At 39.6% G+C, this 16,494-nt stretch overlaps 1 long non-coding RNA gene across 2 annotated transcripts in view; it reads right to left on the reverse strand.

The window, feature by feature from the left end:
- LOC129404294 (uncharacterized) overlaps positions 1-15,086 on the reverse strand; it is a 73,045-nt gene extending 57,959 nt beyond the window's left edge. Inside the window, exon 1 of one of the 2 annotated variants that reach the window (XR_008629816.1) lies at positions 14,881-15,086. This is a non-coding gene — a long non-coding RNA (uncharacterized LOC129404294). Of the gene's footprint in view, positions 1-12,855; positions 13,044-14,880 lie in introns of those variants that run through there. The other variant, XR_008629815.1, reaches the window with a different exon arrangement.
- Positions 15,087-16,494: the final 1,408 nt, after the last annotated feature.

Here is a 16,494-nt window from a genome sequence, read left to right on the forward strand (position 1 = left end):
AAATTAATTGAAAGAAAAACTACTAACTGAAAGAAAAGGTATTAAAGGTATAGATACTTCACTGGGGCTGGGGCATCAAGCTCTGGGACTTATATTGTTTAAAGAATAGAGTTTCCCTTTGAAGAAACAAATAATTTTAGAAATGATTATTGATGGTTACACAATGTTGTAAGTTTAACTGATGACACTAAATTGTCACTTTAAAATGGTTAACATGGCAGACTTAATTTTGTTTTTCATTATAAACCATGATAAAAAATAATTTTAAAAAATGGAAGGAGGGGCTGGAGCAATAGCACAGCAGGTAGGGCATTTGCCTTGCACACGGCTGACCCAGGTTCGATTCTCAGCACCCCATATGGTCCCCTGAGCACCGCCAGGGGTAATTCCTGAGTGCAGAGCCAAGAGTAACCCCTGTGCATCGCTGGTGTGACCCAAAAAGTAAAAAATTAATTAATTTATTTATTTAATTAAATTTAAAAAATGAACGGGGGTTGGATTGATAGTACAGAGGATAGGGCATTGGCCGACCCGGGTTCGATTCCCAGCATCCCATACGGTCCCCTGAGCACCGCCAGGGGAATTCCTGAGTGCAGAGCCAGGAGTAAGCCGTGTGCATCGCTGGGTGTGACCCAAAAAGCAAAAAAAGAAAAAAGAGAGAGAGAGAGAGAGAGAGAGAGAGAGAGAGAGAAATAAAAAAAGGAACAGGTTTAGAAAAAATTCTAAGAATTGTAGTAGTAGTAAGCAAGTAAGGCAGTTTTTCTGCATGTGGATGACCTTGGTTAGATCCTCAGTACCCCATATGGCCCTACAAGCCCATGAATCTGGAGTTATCCCTGGCACAGATCCAGAGGTAAGTTCTAAGCACCACTGGATGTGGCAAAAAAAAAAACTCCTAAGAATTGTAAAACAGCACATGTTTTGCATACATGAGGTTCTGGATTTGATCCCAGAGTCAGACAGTCCCCAAATACCACCAATTATAGTTCTGGTGATCTCTGAGCTCGGCTGGACATAGTTTCTATAAAATGTTTTCCTTTAAACCAAAGGGGATGAAATTAAACCTTATCTTACTGTTTATCAAAATATATTATTTTAAAACTATACTAAAATTATGTCATACGGGCATAGTAAAAGAGAAGCAAATAAATGACATCAAACTGAGTTTGCATAAGCAAGCCTACACGTACATATAGATTTGGAACGTGATGATGAGTGTATTTAAATAAGCATAACAATACTATATGAATACCAACACTTGATTCTGAGACAATAATGAGCCATTTGAAAGAAGATGTTGCAACCTAAAGGCAGGATTCTGCTGATGTTGTATACAAGTTATTTCTACAGCAAATGCATGGGTACCTATATGGCACAGCACATAGGCATGAAGCTGTTTGTTATAAAAACTAAAATCCATTACTATAAAAGAAAGTGTACAAAAATAAATTTTAGATAACTATTCTTTTGCTATTGGAAAAGACAATAAAAAATTCATAAACTAGGGCCCCAAAGTGATAGTATAGCAGACAGCATACTTGCACAAGTCAACCTGGATTCTATTTCTGGCACCACAGAAGATTCCCTGAGCACTGCCAGGATTGATCCCTGAGCACAGAGTGAGGAGTAAGCTCTGAGTACTGCCAGGTGTGCCCCTCTCTCAAAAACCCTCCAAAAAGTTAAAATTCTTGAAACATCTCTCAAAAGAACTTAAATAAGAATTAAAAGAAAATGGCATGGTTATATACATATGCATATGTATACACATATACGAGCTAAATATACGTGACAAACTCTATGTGCCTTCATTTATTAGTACTTTAACTCAATCATAAAAAGATGGCCAGAGAAATAAAAATAGTATAGCCAGTAGGGCACTTGCCTTGCATACAGCCAACCCATGTTTGATCCCTAGTAACATACTTATTTCCCTAAGCTCCACTAAGATCCCCAAACACAGAGCCAGGAGTAAGCCTGGCTTACTTAAAATAATTACTTGCAGTAATTTTTTTTATTTTTTGTTTTTTTTTGGGTCACATCTGGTGGTGCTCAGGGGTTACTCCTGGCTCTGCACTCAGGAATCACTCCTGGTAGTGCTCAGGGGGACCATATGGGATGCTGGGGACTGAACCCGGGTCAGCCATGTGCAAGCAAATGCCCTACCCACTGTACTATCACTCCAGCCCCTAATAATAATTTTTAAACTAAAATGAACACATTATTGTTATGTTGGCAACTATTAGCCTATGTAGTTAATACTACTAACTATGCAATGTTATTTATGATCCAGAGTACTCTCATACAATGCTGGCTGGGATATAAAATTTTTCCAACTGTTTTTAAAATGAATTTGGAATAAAGGATAAAATTGTTTAAGGGGCTGGAGCAGTAGTACAATGGGTAGGGCGTTTTCCTTGCACGTGGCCAACCCAGGTTTGATTCCCAGCATCTCATATGGTCCCCCAAGCACCGCCAGGATAAATTCCTGAGTGCAGAGCCAGGAGTAAGCCCTGTGCATCACGGGTGTGACCCAAAAAGCAAATAAATAAATAAATAAATAAATAAAAATTGTTTAAATGTGAACTATGCTTGGTTAGCTAATTCTATCACTTATAGATTAAAATAATTAAAAACATTCACATATGTTTTAGGTGCAAAGTATTTTAGCATTATTTAGAATAAAAATATAATTATTTAAAAACCTGATGTTAAGGAACAGTTAAATAAATTTTATATAATTATACTAAAGAATACTAGAATATTATAAAAAGTTCAAGACTTTTAAATAGTAATAAACACTCATTATATATGTTTAAGTTTGAAATCAGGTTACTGTATCATATTAGACAACATAATCCCAGGTCTTATGAAAAGAAAAAATATAAAAACTAAAAAGACAGTCATCAAAGTATTAATGGTGATTATCTCTGATTATTCAGTTAAATGATAATTTAAATGATTTTACTGCCAACGCTAATTGCTAATTTTCTTAGAGTGAACATATATTGCTACAAGAACATAAAAGAAATAAAATAATGTCAATAGATTAAAAAAAAAAAAAAAGCAAGAGAGAAGGGCCAGAGAAACAGTGCAGGGGATTAGACACACCCCCTAGTCTGATTCAGTCATCAACACCACCTATGATTCTCCGATCACCAGTTCCACCAGAAATCTAGGAGCACAGAGCTAGGAATAAACTCTGAGTTCTTCTGGATATGGACCAAAAAACAAAACAAACAAGAGGCACAGAGATCTCTGACTCTTTCCCTTTTACTAAGCATTGACACTGGTTATTCAATTTGAATCTTACCATTGAGCCCATGGATGAGGTCCAAGTTTCCGTTAAGGGAACTTGATCAAAGTCAAATAACTAGTGATAGAGCTGGAATGACCCCCTAATGCCAAAAACTTGCCTTCTTAAATCATTAATAATACTAAGAACTATGTTAGAGTGCTCAGGCTCCTTGATCATAAACACCAAAAAACTGACCAAGAAATCATCAACACCACCACATATCACATACTTTGATAAAATTTTTGGTATTCCACTTCTTGGAGTCAGGATGAGGGACCTCCCCGATACCTCCTTGTACTTCTGGAAGACTTGGCAGCCATGCCCATGTCCCACCTCTGCTGCCATGTAAGCTTATCTACCACTCTTCTTCCGGAGATTGATAAATAAATCTTGAAAGAGATCAACTCACTGAAAACATTTCTCAGACACCCATTTCCAGCGGAAACCTTGGGGATGATCTTGAAGGGGGCTGGCTAGCCCTTGACCTAACAAAGCCCAGGCAGTTACTCCCACACCCTAAAGTGCTGCCATCCTTCTGCTAAACTGCTCAGTTAAATATGCTTGACTTTCTGGAGCAACATTTCCAAACTCTGCAACACTGACATCCAAGTAGTATCATACTGGGTTGGATGTGATGCAATGTAGAAGCCAGCCTATCTAGGGTAACAAAAACACTAACAGAAGATTTAATTTGTAACAACAGTTTAGTGGTAAGCCCTCAGACAAGGACTTGATGTCTCCATGATGAGATACATTAATATTCAGAATTTTTTTTCTACAGAAATATTTTTTTATCATTTCATTAGCCATTTACTGGTAACAAGCAATATAAAATAAATTACTGTGGGCCTGCTATGGGGACAGGCTTGAAGTGTGATTGAATGTAGGATAACATTAGTTTGTCCTTTCTGCCTTGCCATAGGGAGTTTAGGTTTATTGGGTTACTCCCATCACAGTGCTCCCATTCAATTTTGTTTATTGTAACCTCTTTCTTTGTGCTCTACTTCCCCAACTGGTCAATCACCTTTACCTCCTAATCAGACTTTATTAACTTGTAAATATTGCTTTTCTCTTCTCCCTAAATCCTTTGCATAGTTAATTCAGAGCAATGTCCTTTTTGTTTAGACACAGGAAGACAGTTAATGCTATGCTTTTGTAACTTGGGAGTTAATTGACTCTGAATGATATTCACTCCTGGGTATCTGTTTTCTCGATTTAAGCCTCAGTTGTCCTTACTTCCTAGCACCCCAAACGCAGGGTCCTGACAAGGGACTGGATGGACCCAGGACAAGCTGTGAGCTACCCTGGCATCAAAATGGGCCAGGCCAAAGTGTCTTAATAAGTAACTATAAGTTAAGAGCATGGTCATCGACAAAATCTGTCATGAACCAAAAAATAACAACTAGATTAGGACCCTGCTAGAATTGGGAAAGATTAATCATGCCTGAGCATTGTGGTCTGAGATCTATAGTAAGATGTCCCCAGGAGAGTCACCCTACAAGCTTAATGTATCTCTTACTGTGCCCATACAAAATAACTAATATTAAGAAGTAGAATTAAGATGTTAATCAAGATGTTAATTAAGTTATTGGACTAAGGAAAGGAGAAAAACCCCTAGGTGGCATTTTGCCCTTGAGCCTGATTGGCGATCAGGAAGGGCTTTGATATGTTGATTGTGCTACCAGACCTGGGTGTCTGGTTGCTACCCTGAATGCTGAGAGTAGAGAGAGACCAACCAAGGTAGCGAGTAGGAGCTCAGAAAGATGAATGAGCAAGGGAGACAGGCAGAGATGAGAATGAGGGGCTTAGTGAGATTGGAAGAGGCGTGTGGGGACAATAGAATAAACAGCAACTCATCACCAACCAGCCTGGTCCTCATTTCCTCCTTCATCTGCCCATGGCAATCGGCTGTCCGGGTGGGGAAAGCAGCCTGAGACCACCAAACGCAGGCCTCGAAAGAGACCCTCGGGATTTCCCAGTCGTCTGGTTGATTATACAGCTGTGGATATGGGGACAATGGTAGAGGGGAAGTGACACTGCCAGTGGGATTGGGGTTGGAATATCGAATGCCTGTAACAAATAATCACAAACAACTTTATATACCACGGTGTTTAAATAAAGTGGGAAACAAGTTTGGGCACTCCAAATATATTTACAAATGGCCTGTGAGAAACAGATTTTTCTTTATTCCCCTCCCCTAAATTTTATTGAATCATTATGATTTATAATACAATTAATGGTATAGTTTAATGCATTCAGCATTCCACCACCACACTCACCTCTACAGTGTCAATGTCCTTCCATCAATGCCCCAAGGTCCCCTACATACCCCTTGGTAAGTCAGTTCTGTAGGTTAGGTTGTGGTGCCTTCGGTCATTTGTTATCCCCTTACTACATTATTTTTTGTCCCATCTGTGAGACAAATCACTCTGTATTTATTTCTCTTTTTCTGAGTGGTTTCACTGAGCATAATATCCTCCAGTTCCATCCACATAACAGCAAATTAGATGATTTCATCTTTCCTTACAACTGAGTAGCATTCCATTGTGTAAATATATCACAGTTTCTTAAATTATTAATCTGTTCGGGGGCTGGAGCAATAGCACAGGGGGTAGGGCATTTGCCTTGCACGCAGCAGACCCGGGTTCAATTTCCAGCATCCCATATGGTCCCCTGAGCACTGCCAGGAGTAATTCTTGAGTGCAGAGCCAGGAGTAGCCCCTGTGCATCTCCAGGTGTGACCCCCCCAAAAAAAAAACATTAATCTGTTCTTAGACACTTAAGTGTAAAAACTATTCTTTCTTGAACTATTTGTCACTTTTATTTGTTTGCCTTTAAAGACACCAACTGTGTCTATAATCTGTGATTGTGCCACATGCGTTATTCTCAGTTATATCCAGAAATGTATAAAAGCACTGATACAAAGTTAGGTGTCCTCACATCCAAAAGAACAAAAGCAACCGCTGTTGGAGAGGATGTGGGGAGAAAGGGACCCTTCTTCACTGCTGGTGGGAATGCCGACTGGTTCAGCCCTTCTGGAAAACAATTTGGACGACTCTCAAAAAATTAGATATTGAATTCCCATTTGACCCAGCAATACCACTGCTGGGAATATATCCCAGAGAAGCAAAAAAGTATAATCGAAACAACATCTGCACATGTATGTTCATCGCAGCACTGTTTACAATAGCCAGAATCTGGAAAAAACCCGAATGCCCCAGAACGGATGACTGGTTGAGGAAACTTTGGTACATCTATACAATGGAATACTATGCAGCTGTTAGAAAAAAGGAGGTCAAGAATTTTGTAGTTAAGTGGATGGGCATGAAAAGTTTCATGCTGAGTGAAATGAGTCAGAAAGAGAGAGACAGACATAGAAAGATTGCACTCATCTATGGTATATAGAATAACAGAGTGGGAGACTAACACCAAAGAACTGTAGAAATAAGTACCAGGAGGTTGACTCCATGGCTTCGAGGCTGGCCTCACGTTCCGGGGAAAGGTCAACTCAGAGAAGCGATCACCAACTACATTGTAGTCGAAGGCCATGTGGGGGAAGGGAGTTGCGGGCTGAATGAGGGCTAGAGACTGAGCACAGTGGCCACTCAACACCTTTATTGCAAACCACAACAGCTAATTAGAGAGAGAAAACAGAAGGGAATGCCTTGCCACAGTGGCAGGGTGGGGTGGGGGGGAGATGGGATTGGGGAGGGTGGGAGGGACACTGGGTTTACGGGTGGTGGAGAATGGGCACTAGTGAAGGGATGGGTTCCCAAACTTTGTATGAGGGAAGTATAAGCACAAAAGTGTATAAATCTGTAACTGTACCCTCACGGTGATTCTCTAATTAAAAATAAATAAATTAAAATAAAAAAGTCAAAAAAAAAAAAAAACCAAAGTTAGGTGTCCTGGGTCAAATCTGTACCTTAATACCCACAAAACTTTAAGCAGTTATTTTACCTTCATGGTCTGATTCCTCACCAACATACTGATAATGATTATATTGCCCCAAAGAGGCCCAATGAGGCTTATATAATCTAATACACATAGTACTTTGGTAGATAAGTTTATGATATATAGCAAGCACTTGATAAGCAGCAAGTATTTCGATCACTAAATTATGGTAGGAATATTCAGTTCCTCAAGGATAAAGTCACATGTTGCATTGGTTTTGAAGTCTTGAAAAATAGTTAATCAATAGATTGAAATCAAACATAATTTCTGATGATGAAATCTAAACACTGAAGGAGATCTCACCCAATGTGATAAGAATCCTGTAGTATTAAATTTTACTCACTGTCTTATATCTATGTTATTTTTGATGCAGAATCAAAAAGAAAATCACTATCTTGGAAATAGGGTGCATTTACTCATTAAACATTATTGTTGTTTACTATAATTGAATACACAATATTTAAATGCAAGGCACTTCAATTTCAACAGTAGTCTGGGGAAGAATGTAATTTACCAATCAAAAAATAGTTCAATGACACCTGAATTGTAAGAGTTTGAATATTTATGGTGCCCCGTATAACACGAATCTATTTATTTTTTCTAGCAGGAAAGTAGCAGGAAAGAATCATGGCTCAATCTTTCACTAAAAGTATTTGATCTGGATAAATCCAAGATAGCTAGCAGTGTTCGTGTACTGTGTATTACTTTGAAGTTAATGGAACTGAAAATCACACTTTAGAAAATTCTCTTAATCCTTGGGAGTAAAACAGTGCATTGAATTTAATTATGACACGGCAGATTTAAAACAAATCTCTACATATTAAAGTGCAAGTCCTGGCATAATTCTGTGAATATTCCACAAAACAGGCAATGAAAACATTATTTCATATAAATTCAGTCAAATTAAATAGACCCAAAGAACTCAGTTAGAAGCAATGAGTTTCCCAAAGGGATTAATCAATAGTCCTACCTGGCAATGATCTTGTAGTAACCAAATGATATATGTTGAAAAATTTAAAAATTCCATTTATAAAGATAAATCATACAGCAATTTTTTCACTTTTGTTATAATAACGGAAATATTACTTTAGGGACTTTCAAAGGACCAAAATGATATCTTGGTTGGCTTGAAAGCTCTACCATAATTTGCTCCATCCGAGTTCACTTTCCCAACATCATTTTCTCCCTTCAACCTTCCTTTTCTCCATATCCCTCACTCAAGCAATGAATTGTCCATATTCCTTCAATAAATTGCTGTATTCTTTAGCCTCCATGCATCTTTTTGAAAACATATTCTTTCCAAGAAAGTTTATTTCTTATTGTAACTATTCTGTTCATTCTTCCAGTCCTGCACACATCAGTGTTTCTCCTTAATCCCATGATTGCACCAAATGATATAAAGGATTAAAGACCTCCTCTTTCCATATTCTGTTTAATTTCAATGCAAGAATGTCCTAATAAATATATATAAAACATAAATTGTCTGCAGTATATAAAGAAATGTATAAAGAAGATAAAAATCTTTAAGCAACAAGATTGCTTCGTCTTATCCTATATAAAAATTTTCAAGCTGTGGCCAGAGAGATGGCCCGGTGAGCAGAGTGCTTACCTTGCACACACTCAACGTAGATTTAAACCCTGGCACCCCACATGATAGCCTGAACCCTACCAGTAGTGGTCCTCGGGCACACACAGAGCCAGTCGGGAGTAAGTCCTGAGCACTGCCAGGTGTGAATAAAAAAAAGAAAAAGAAAAATTTGGAGCTTCCCCTGAAAAAACTATTGTTTTAGCAATGAAGCTTTCTTCTCTGTGTTGTCAGAGCATACATATAATTTTCCTCTTACTTTGGCTTTGAATGATTGCCATCTTGGGTTACAGTATTTATATTCCTATATTCTGAATTCCATGGGATGTCAAAAGACCGAGTGGCCGCCCACCTACAAGATGGTTCAGACTTCTTTGTCAGGACCCTGAACAAACAGTTTGAGGCTCTTTATGTTCCTGGAGCGAGCAGACGCCATTGGGTACACTAGCACACGACGGGGACAAATGGAGATGTTACTGTCACCCACTCGAACAAATTGATGAACAACGGGATGACAAATGAGACAAGTGATTCCTATATTATTGTCTCTGTCATTTTCCCCAGATATCATCCACACCTAACCACCACACAGCTCAACAAGCATGGCTCAAAGTAAGTGTTCAATATTTTAGCCTGGAAGCTAGAACAAATGAATGAACAGATGCACGGTATAAACAAGCAAACCCTAGTAATGAGTCTTATCACTTTCAAATACACGGGAGTAACAGTTCTGTCAGTTATTATCTTTCCAAAATATTATTGGTTTTATTTTTAGATCATTATTTCCTCACCATTCTTTTTATTAAGTCCCCACAGTAATGCTTCTACCAAGTCATTCTCAAACTATGTTTTTTTTAAAAAAAAGAATAGGGTGTTTCATTGTTAAACTTAAAACATGAATATTATTTCCCAAATGCACATTCAGTAAGTTTATTTTATGATGAAAATTTCAAGTTTTGTTGAACCTTGTATTAACAGAGGCTACACACACAAATATTTAGTTATCAGTATTTCAGGAGTTCTTTCAAAGAGGACATTATTTGACAGATGTTCTTCTGCCTGAATACCAGAGAGAATCATTCTTCTTCAATGCAGCAATCTTACTCCCATGAACTGAGAAATTCAAAATACCAATGTTTAGTTTTCTATAAGTATACGCATGTTAAATTATACAAAGAAACTAAATGTTAAAAGTAGATAAAATAGAAAACACATAAGGTACTTCAGTTCTAAAATAAACTGAATTATGGTAAATAAATTTTCAAAAGTATAGAATATACATGAAGGTGTAAAAACTGCGAAGTTTATTTTACAAATGGTTGTTTTATTACAAAATAAAGCATTTTCCCTCTATGACTTAAACTACTGGCCTATCCCTTTTACATCTAATACAGATACTTCTATCTGGTTATTTATAGATATGTTCATATATGACAGCATGTGTCACATGTCCTTTTTTAAAAAATTATACATTGGTCTTTTACTTTCAGTCTTTATTAATGTTCACATTGAAATTGCTATTCAAGCAAAATATTGATAAGCAGTCTTTACAAGTAAATTCTTCAGTGCTGTGACTTTTGATTTATGATTTAATAATGACCTGGGACTCAAAAGTGCAGTGGAAATGTACAGTTAGCGTGCATTTATCACATATTTAAGTCCTAATACACAGCCCACTACTTGCTGCAGCTGAGGATTACTGCTCTCTGCTAAGCACCTGACATTCTGCATCTAGAAACCATATTGCCCAAATGGATATTGCAATTCCTCAAAAAACTTGTATTTTTCTAGAAATGAAATGAGTTATTACTTAAGACTGAAATATAGCCCTGAAGTTTATGTTCTAATGTTAGCAGCACTTTATTAAATTATCTTGAAGGTTGAAGCCTAAAAATACAAATTTCTATACTGTGTCTTTCAACCATTAGATAGACACCAAAAATGGTCAAGTTCTTATATGCTGACATCAATACATCCCTGTATAGGACACTAAAGGTCCGTTCTATGTTTCTTTTAAAGTACACATTTCATTTGCCTATAAATGGATGGATATGTAGAGTATCATGTTGAGTGAAATGAGTCAGAAGGAGAGGGACAGATATAGAATGACTGCATTGATTTGTGGTATAGAAAATAAGTAGAAGACTAATATCCCTGGCCAGGGAAAACAGGGGCTAGGAGGACTGGTCAATGGTTGGAATCGATCACAAGTGTGTGTGGGATGGAGGGGTAGGTAAGATAAAGGATCAGTATGACAATAATAGCCGGAAACAATCATGCTGGATGCTGGACAAGAACTGAGTGTTAAAAGTAGGTAAAGGGATATACCTGATAACCTTTCAGTATCTGTACTGCAAACCATAATGCCCAAAAGGAGAGGGGGATAAAAAGAGAGAGGGGGGGGAGAGAGAGATCAAGAGAGACAGAGACAGAGAGACAGAGGGACAGAGAGAGACAGAGACAGAGAGAGAAGAGCCTGCCATAGAGGCAGGCTACAGGGGGAGAGGGTGGTGGGAGGGAAACTGAGGACACTGGAGCTGGGAAATCCCTACACTGGCAGAGGGATGGGTGTTGGAACACTGTATGACTAAAACCTAATCATGAATAGCTTTGTAAGGGTCTATCTCATAAATGCTCAATAAAAAAATATTTTTTAAAAATACACATTTCAATAGATTTGAAAAGTATGAAAGTTCAAAATTTTCCATAGCAAATCTACAATTAAGTCTATTTCTAAATCTATAAGGACTTTTCTTAGAAATTCATTTATTAACTTAAAAATAAACACCTAAAAATATAAAATACCTGATTAAAATATTTTAATTAAAAAAGAAAAGACAGGCCATTTTCATTCTATTGGGAAATATGCTTCATCTTAAAATTTTCCACAACAGTCACTATCTTAAAAATCTAAAGGACTTCTCTTTCATCAAATAATACTAACCATACAAATTCAGGAATATTTGTCTTGCTAAAATGGAAAGCAGCAACTTTCGAAGGAGAATACATATTTTTATAGCTCTGAGAGGTGCTGGTCATATTTAATTTAATGAACTTTATAGTTCATTAAATGGATTTTTCAGTTATTATTAAATAAGTAATGATCTTCATTTATGCATAATTATTTCAATTGATCATATTATAATTAATAGATCTAATTGGGATAAAGTTTAGACAAAGATAGTAATTGTGTTAAATCAAGTAAAAAATGTTGAGGCTGTGAAAAAGGCAACCATGCAATACTTTCAGTATTCTGTGGCAGAATAGTTTTTCTTTTGAAAATTTTGTTTTCTCCTTTCTGGTTACAAAGATTAGAAAACTCACTGTTTCTCTTTCTGACTTGGCTGCCAGGAAGCTCAGCATTGAACAAAGAGTTCATTCACAATAAATGTTTTCCTATTTAGTATGAATATACTAAACTTTACTTTTTGAGGTTTCTTAGTTCATGGTTTCTATTTTATAATTCCAGTGTATCTAAATTGGAGAGCATATAAATATAGACAGATATGCAAATAAGCAGGCAGTTTATTAATTTAAACCAAGAGATTCACTCCACCATTAAGTATATCCATCCAGTAAATTGCAGGCATTATTTTAGAGCACAGGGATGCCATTACTTAAAAGATTTTTTTTCTGATGTGATTAAGGTAACCTATGCCCTTAAGAAAGAGGAGGAAAGTTGCCAATCAAGCAAGCTTTAAAAAAATGGAAATTAAAAGAATTTTCTGAAAGAAAAGCCTGCTGACTTAAATTTAACTCTCACAAAGTAAAACTTAATATATAGTCACTGTAGCATTTTGTTTCTGCTGCTTACTGGTATGAGAAACTGCCTAGTTTAATTTAACAACATTCTTTCCAAGCATTGCACAAGAAATGTAGTCTTCATCCTTTGGATATGTACTAATCAGTAACAACACAAGTCATTTTTAAAAGCTTTAAAATAAGCTACACCTTAAAAACAGAGATAAATTTAAGCCTTCTTACTTCCAAGAAAGGGTGCTTTGGTTCTTACATTTCCTACCTGGAAGCTTTTGATGAAACAAACGGTGTACCAAGTCAACAACCGCTGTGCACTCTGTGTAGTTCTTGCTGACCAGGCAAGAATAATTGCTGACAGGTAAAGCAGCTTCCTTTTGTAGATGACTTCAAAGTTGGTGGGCCTAAGTGTGTCCTTGCTTTCTCAGCTTAGTTTTGCTTTACTGCCTTGCATTATCTGTGGCAGAGCGACCCTAGATTGGCCTGCCTGCAGCCAGCCTGATGTGGAGAAATGTACTGAAATTTTCAAGTATCTTGTCCTTGGGTTTAATACTCTCATTGCTTTAAAGAGCTGCCAGCTCACTACGGACTTGGAGTCCGGAAAGGCAGCCCAACAAGACTGCCCACAGTGCACGTGCCTATCACCTGCCTCAGCAAATGCAAACAGACTAGCACCTCTCCTGGGCAACAGGCTAGTCTTCCCTTTACAAGAGAAAGCTATGTCACCAATTATAGCATTTCAGTTATGGCCAAATAGTGGATTTCTTCGTTTCGACTATGTACGCTTAAGCTTTTCAAATTAATGCACAATAGGTCTTTTAATAACAGAGCAGCCTGTGTTAGAGAGACAAAGCAGACTGAGAAGGTAAGTGAAAACATTTTTAGTCATGTCATGCCTTTGTGACCTTCTAAGAAAAGGCAATCACTGGAGTGGCCAACACTTTTAAGTAATTATAAGCAGCTTTTGCCTCCCCAAGATTCTAAGAAACAACAAAAAGTGTCGAAGTCAATTTTGAAAATCAGCGTTCTAATGAAGAACAAAGCAAAACAAAAAGAATTTTTAAAGATCCCAGGTGAGTTCCACACATATTGCAAGGGGAATAGTTTAAAATACAGTATAGTAATTGCTCTATTAGTTTTCCTAGTAAATATCCTATTTTCTGAATAAGATAAGCCTAGGTGAAAAGGCGCCAAATTTAACAAAACAGATGGAAAAATGTTAAAGGACCTTAACTGAACAGGGAAGAGTGGGGAAGGGGATCAGGATCCCCGGCCCCCACGCCCCCTATTTCCAAATCTCGGTATTCAAATTCTTCCTAGCAGGCCTGAAAGTGAGTTAAATCACTTAAGCACAAAACAAGTGTGAGAGGACCAACTTCGTGAAGACATCTGAGTCTTCCCCTCCTCCATTCCTTTCAGACCCATAGTCCTGGGCTTTCTTTCCTAGTGGCATTTTGTTTCTAGAAAAGTCCCTCATATCTTTCGGTCTAATTATCTCATTGTACAAATCTCTTTAAAAGAAAGAAAGGGAAGAAATGCGGTTTGCTCTGGGCGCGGGCATTTTTTTTTTCTGCTCCAGGCTTTTAAGGGTTCAACCAACTTTCACTGAAAAGGATGTCGCCAAAGGGCGATGAGGCTTAAAATCCCGCGGTGCTCTCACTCTGTTTTCTTTCTTTCCTCTAGCACCACCCCTTCTCCTCCCCCGCCCCCACACTCTGACAATCCAGGCCCAACTTTCAGTAAATTTGGGCGTTTTGAAGAGTTTCCTTTCTCTTTTTTCACTCTGAGCCGAGAAGGACCTTCTGCTGAGACAGGCAAGGCGCCTAGCCAGAGGATAGGCAAATACAGGAATACTTGAGGAAAATAAAGACCTAATTGAAAAAAAAAAAATCTCAAACTGCCTAATTGTGTTGAAGTGTTTTTGCAGGAAAAGGAGCATTTTATCCTCTAGATAGTGTTTAAAAAAAAGCCGAGGTCTTGGCCTTGAGCTTTCTTGTCTGCTTAACAGACTTATAAAGGGCTTACTATTACACGAGGCACTGGTCTAAACGCTTTATAAAATATGCGTCTTGTTCTTAGAACTATTTTTTACCGACCTTAAACCCGAATGTTTTTCCAACGTCCCTACTATCTGTCTTTAGAATAGGCTACGGCGGGAAAGTCTTCGAAGATAATCATGGAATGACTTGAATCAGTTGTTACTTTACTGCAAACAAAACTTTTGTTTTAAAACTACCCCCCCCCCTGCAATCACTGTAATAATAAAATGCATTCGTGTGGTAAGAGAGACCTTTTTTCCCCCAGCGGCAGTCTCAGGTTTTGCCTCCGGCGTGTGCGTTCCGAAGCGCCCACTAATTTGCTCGCGTGGCCGTCAGAAATTGCACCTGCAAACACTCGCTTTCAGGAACGCGTGCTGCCCCCCACGCTGGGAAGGTCCGGTTGGCCCAGGCCAACTTCGACTGGCACATCTGACTTACGAGGACTGGCCCCTGGCACAGCCACCTGGGATGTGAGCAGGAGAACCCAGGCGTTCGTCAGGCTTACGGCGCGCGGGGGCGCGGGGGCCGGGAACCGGAGTGGTTCCCCGGAGGTCTGAGCAGATGTGTCTGCCCGGCTCTGCGTTGAGTTCAGCTTAAGCTGCAGCTGCTGCAAGCGGAGAAGCCAGAAGCCCACAGACCCGACAGCCGGGTCTGAACTGGGAGGGGCCGGGAGGGCGTCACGGCCCCGAGTGAGCCCCCCGAGGCTCGGTTGTCCTGAGCTGACCTGGTCCAGCCCCATCCGTCCCCTCGCTTCCCCGCCCCCAGCCCCCCAGTCTTCGCCCCGCTCTGTAGCTTTGCCCGGGGTTAAATTTCAGATGTCAGGATGGAGAACGTTTTGAGTTTCTGTTCTCACGATTATTTGCAAGAGACTTCAAGAAAGATTGCACAAAAGAGACCAGGGCGTCCGGGGAAGGGGTTTTACGTTTTTTAATGAGGGGCTTAACACACTGGCTTGTGGATAACTTCCCGCCCTCCTCTTGTCCAACCCCGGCCCCAACCTGGTCTTTTCCACGTCGCTTTTCCTCTTCCCTATCCGGCGCGAATCCTGTGCGTGCGTGTGGGGGCGTGCGGGGGGCGCAGGGTGAGGGGGAGAATAGCTTGTCAAAGGGACGCCCACCCACACCCCTCCCTCAGGCAGATCCTCAGTTTAAAATCCGTCCAGGCGAGAGGGTACGGTGTTTGATAGACGCCCCTTTCTTTAAGGCTTTTCTCCATTAAACCCCGAGCTCTCTCGCAGCAACCGGAGGAACCGACGCCCCCAAACCTACAACCAATCTGCCGCCCACCTCTGGCTACGGCGACCCCGGCGGCCCAAGAGAGGTCGGCTGTGGCACGTCGCCCAAGTAGTTGGTTCAAATTTAGCGCAGAGCTGGAGAGAAAAAGAGCATCTTGAAAAAGATGTTTTGAAAGTTCACGGAGAATTTTATGCAACCCGCGATGTCCAATGTATTAAAAAACTGGACATCCATCCGTACCTCGCCAAGCCGCCCACGTCTAAGGGCATCCCGCCCGTCCCCCTTCGCGGTTCTAATTCATTCTTACCGCTGCGAAAAGACCGCAGCGGCAAGGGTGGAGAACCGCAATCATCTGGATTATCAAAACCTGAAAAACTCAGAAGGTGAAAAGCCACCCAAAAACCGTATGCTAAAAGAACCTGCATCCTTACTCTAGCTCTTCCTCCCTTCCGGGTAGGCACAACTCCAGCCCTGGGTCTATTCGGCAGGATCCACTATCCGCGGCCTCTGAGCCACGGGAAAGAACTGATTTAAAACCAATCGAAAATCACCAAGTGCTCGACCTCCCTTACTCTCCGACCGCCAGCGATTAAGTACCTGGTCGGGGAAACGCACGTCCGTATCTGTCCA

Source organism: Sorex araneus, chromosome 4 (assembly GCF_027595985.1).
Source record: "Sorex araneus isolate mSorAra2 chromosome 4, mSorAra2.pri, whole genome shotgun sequence".
Taxonomy (NCBI): domain Eukaryota; kingdom Metazoa; phylum Chordata; class Mammalia; order Eulipotyphla; family Soricidae; genus Sorex; species Sorex araneus.